General features: G+C 40.5%; 1 long non-coding RNA gene across 2 annotated transcripts; it reads right to left on the bottom strand.

Moving 5' to 3' along the window:
• Positions 1-720: 720 nt before the first annotated feature.
• On the bottom strand, positions 721-4,776 carry LOC135529415 (uncharacterized). 2 transcript variants are annotated; one of them, XR_010453698.1, is made up of 4 exons: positions 4,468-4,776; positions 3,345-3,434; positions 871-2,262; positions 721-794 (listed from the first exon to the last, which is right to left on the bottom strand). It is a non-coding gene; the product is annotated as an uncharacterized LOC135529415 (long non-coding RNA). The 2 variants fall into 2 exon arrangements; XR_010453697.1 differs by having other exon boundaries at positions 2,153-2,262.
• Between the last annotated feature and the right edge of the window lie 405 nt (positions 4,777-5,181).

Here is a 5,181-nt window from a genome sequence, read left to right as displayed (position 1 = left end):
GTAACTCTGTTGTTGTTTTTGTCACACTGCTTTGCTTTATCTTGGTCAGGTAGCAGTTGTAAATGAGAACTTGTTCTCAACTGGCCTACCTGGTTAAATAAAGGTGAACAAAAATGTAATAAATTCCTGCATATGGAGAGACTGAATAAAAAAATAATTAAAAACAAACAAGGCTAACAGTCTGTCATCATAATCATCAAGAGGTGAAATGCAAAAATTATCTTGAATCATTAACTCTGGGACTACTACTTCTCTATTTCAATGTAAAGCATCTCTTTAATAATACTTCCTGTATAATATAAACTGACAATGGATCATTAACTCTGGGACTACTAGATCTCTTTAATAATACTTCCTGTATAATGTAAACTGACCTGGGATCATTAACTCTGGGACTACTACTTCTCTATCTGTATTTCAGTGTAAAGCATCTCTTTAATAATACTTCCTGTATAATATAAACTGACCTTGGATCATTAACTCTGGGACTACTACTTCTCTATCTGTATTTCAATGTAAAGCATCTCTTTAATAATTCTTCCTGTATAATATTAACTGACCTGGGATCATTAACTCTGGGACTACTACATCTCTTTAATAATACTTCCTGTATAATATAAACTGACCTTGGATCATTAACTCTGGGACTACTAGATCTCTATTTCAATGTAAAGCATCTCTTTAATAATACTTCCTGTTGACCCGACCAAGTGACCTCTCACCTCTGATCATGCTGTGCCCTCTATGTAGCCAGTTCAGATGCGGGAGGGGTTCACCGACACAGCTGATATAACCTAGAGGATTTAGGGAGAAGGGGAGAGAGGGATGAAGAAATAATAATAATAATATAGGAATAATGAAGTGTCTTACTATTCTCCACGGTCGGCCCTCTTGACTATTCTTTGGAGGTGGAAGGAGCCACAGTTATACACCTGAACCTGCACAACACAATCCATCAATCAGATTGATACATGAGTGTGTAGGTGATAGGGTATCTAATATACACCTGAACCTGCTTACTGCACAACACAATCCATCAATCAGATTGATACATGAGTGTGTAGGTGTGGGTTATAGGGTGTCTAATTGTTCTACATTTTTTCAATATGGGTGATTTTAAAATAGCATGTTTTGTTTTTGTACAGACATCACACCCTTACCTGAGAAGTAGAAATAAAAAAAAAACAGAGAAACTGAGAATTTTATATTTTAGTTAACGAGCCAAGTCAGTTAACAAATTGTTATTTACAATGACGGCCTACCAAGAGGTAAAAGGCCTCCTGTGGGGGTGGGATTAAAATAAATTAAATAAAAATAGGACAAAACACACATCATGACAAGAGACGACAACAACCATACACAAAGAGACCTAAGACAACGTGGCAGCAACACAGCATGGTAGCAACTCAACATGACAACATGGTAGCAACTCAACATGACAACATGGTAGCAACTCAACATGACAACATGGTAGCAACTCAACATGACAATATGGTAGCAACTCAACATGACAACATGGTAGCAACTCAACATGACAATATGGTAGCAACTCAACATGACAACATGGTAGCAACTCAACATGACAACATGGTAGCAACTCAACATGACAACATGGTAGCAACTCAACATGACAACATGGTAGCAACTCAACATGACAATATGGTAGCAACTCAACATGACAACATGGTAGCAACTCAACATGACAACATGGTAGCAACTCAACATGACAACATGGTAGCAACTCAACATGACAACATGGTAGTAACAATATGACAAGAGCACAGGGTACAAACATTGTTGGGCGAAGACAACAGCACAAAAGGTCAAGGAGGTAAAGACAACAATACATCACGCAAAGCAGCCACAACTGTCAGAATGAGTGTCCATGATTGAGTCTTTGAATGAAGAGATGGAGATCAAACTGATATAACTGCAGTTGACATAGCGAAGTAAATGCAAGAATACTCTTATTGCAATGTGAATGGCTCTTAAAAGAGCCTTTGTTTGTGCATAGTGTAGTCTACGGTGTTGCCAGGGAACAGCACCCTCCTCAAAAAAGTATGTGGTGAAGAAATCCCACACACAGATCCCCCTCCTGGTCCTCGTGTCCATCCTCATGACGTTATGCAGGACACAGGTGGCCTTCACACACCTGAATTCCTCCAGGAGGCAGTCCCAGATGGCCCTGGTCACTCAACCTTGCAGTGCCCTACATGTTAACTGTAGGCAATCGTTTTGAAGGAATTTCCAGTTACATGGTATCTGTAGGAATATGGAATTTAAGGCTAATATTGACATAATATCACCAGGTCATTGTGGATTACTAAAGTACAATATCCCTTATAACAAATCATGATAACATTGGATTGATAGATGCAAATGTAAATAGCAGGATCCTATTTTTATTTGACTAGTTAAGAACAAATTCTTATTTTCAATGACGGTCTAGGAACAGTGGGTTAACTGCCTTGTTCAGGGGCAGAACTACAGATTTTTACCTTGTCAGTTCAGGGATTCAATCTAACAACCTTTCGGTTACTAGTCCAAAGCTCAAACCACTAGACTACCTGCCTCCTCTACACTCTAACCACTAGGCTACCTACCTCCTCTACACTCTAACCAATAGGCTACCTACCTCCTCTACACTCTAACCACTAGGCTACCTGCCTCCTCAACACTAACCACTAGGCTACCTGCCTCCTCAACACTAACCACTAGGCTACCTACCTCCTCTACACTCTAACCAATAGGCTACCTACCTCCTCTACACTCTAACCACTAGGCTACCTGCCTCCTCAACACTAACCACTAGGCTACCTACCTCCTCTACACTCTAACCACTAGGCTACCTACCTCCTCTACACTCTAACCACTAGGCTACCTACCTCCTCTACACTCTAACCACTAGACTACCTGCCTCCTCTACACTCTAACCACTAGACTACCTACCTCCTCTACACTCTAACCACTAGACTACCTACCTCCTCTACACTCTAACCACTAGGCTACCTACCTCCACTACACTCTAACCACTAGGCTACCTGCCTCCTCTACACTCTAACCACTAGACTACCTGCCTCCTCTCCACTCTAACCACTAGACTACCTACCTCCTCTACACTCTAACCACTAGACTACCTACCTCCACTACACTCTAACCACTAGACTACCTACCTCCTCTACACTCTAACCACTAGACTACCTACCTCCTCTCCACTCTAACCACTAGGCTACCTACCTCCACTACACTCTAACCACTAGGCTACCTACCTCCTCTACACTCTAACCACTAGGCTACCTTGCCGCCTATATCAAGGACAGCATCACAAATGAATACATAATTACCACTTGAAGCTTGAGGAGTTGATCGTTTGTGTCAGCTGTGCAGTGCAAAAAAACATGCATCCCTTTGCGTAGACAGGATTTCACAGCTCTCTGTAACCGAGGACAGAAAACCTCACAAGAAACAGACTTCATTATACTCAAATTAGACCTCACTGAATAGTATGCTACTATTATCTCGGTTCTCACTTCTAGGGACTGGAACTACACAAACGTACCTGCCCTATCCACAGTTGGGGCTGCTATCCTTTCACCCTCCTCCATGGCTGTTAACTAGCTACCTACAAATGCATTTGGAGTTTTTTTTTTTTACAGGGATAAATACATCAAGATAGCTAAGCAAATCTCAAGTTAGGTAGCTGGTGATATCTAATTAACTTAGCTATCTTTACAGTATGTAAAGTTGGCTAGATATGTAACTAGTCATTGCAGAGATTTTGCTAGAGAGATTTTGCTGGAGAGATTTGCTGGGAGGTCATTGCAGAGATTTTGCTAGAGAGATTTTTCTAGAGATTTTGCTGGGCTGAGAGTTGGTATGTTTTGTGAGTTTGTTGCTCAGATAGAGCTTATTTGATGTCCTTTGTTTCTTAGTTTGTTTGTGAAATCGTTTAATATTCTGTTTCATTTGTTCCCAGGGGGGAAGGGGAAGGCACCTAGGGAGTGCTTAGACAAGAGGCCCGCGGGCATACATATACCCGTAGCATATTCGCTGTCTAGGCACACTAGGTAAGACCTGGGCGGACCACCCCCTTGTATTTTGGTTAGGGCACCAGGTGGTGCTAAATTAGGTAAGTAGTGGGTAGACAGGTAAGATAGGAGAGGGGGGGCTTTGAGATTTACTTTCTTTGCTTTGGTTCCGTCCAGCCCCTTTTCCCCATATTACCCTGTGAAGGAATAAAGTCCTGGTAAACGGTACCACATTCTGCCTGTTGTCATTCTTTCTTGTACCTACAGTCCATACCGTTTTCACTTCACGGAGAGTTTAGTTGTAGCAGAGTGTTGCGTTCCCTCTTCATAGAGGCGTGCGTAACACCAACTAGCTAGCTCATTTCAGTTAGCCTGCACTGTAGCTAGTTAGATAATAATACATCTTTTTTTTTGTTTACATTTTTAGAAATGTATTGACTTGAATAGGTTCTCCCAGCCATGTGGACGATTGGAAACAGGGCAGCAAAGTGTGTTTGTCACAAGAGCGTTTTTAGAGCATATTACTATTGTAATGACCTGACTAGATCATAAAGGAACAATTGTCCAGACAAAGGACTGAGTTTACGGTTCAAATAAATGAAAGATACTCGTATAAAACAATCCGTGACCTTCTCTTGTGAAGACCAGACATAATAAAGAGAACAATGGCTAAACACGGAATTAAACTTGCAATGCTTCACCCCGCTGCCAACCGTGGTCCATTTACGCAGTGAAAAAGTTCAATATTTCCACAAACACACTGGGGAGCTACCCAAAAATGTATATATATACTAGATGATTTTTTGAGGGCGCTGTATTGACGCCCCACGCATCCATCTTGGGACTTCCTCAACGGTGTAAAAAATATATTGGAAGCTATTGAAATACATTTCTTAATATCTACATTCGTTTTTGCCACATTTATTATACTAAAGACACCGTAATTCATACATATTATATTATATGTGAGCTAAACATACAAATACATAAATATATACCAAAACATTTTCCTTAAAGTAGATTTTTTTGAGATTACTAATGATACTGTCCCTTTACAACAACACAAATACTTTTTGTAATTTTATCCTTGAAACATTTAATTGGAATACTGTACAATTCCATTCATTCCTATGAAGGACTGTTCCAACCGGGG

Source organism: Oncorhynchus masou, unplaced genomic scaffold (assembly GCF_036934945.1).
Source record: "Oncorhynchus masou masou isolate Uvic2021 unplaced genomic scaffold, UVic_Omas_1.1 unplaced_scaffold_1162, whole genome shotgun sequence".
Classification (NCBI taxonomy): Eukaryota; Metazoa; Chordata; class Actinopteri; order Salmoniformes; family Salmonidae; genus Oncorhynchus; species Oncorhynchus masou.
This window is presented reverse-complemented; position numbering and strand designations above follow the sequence as displayed.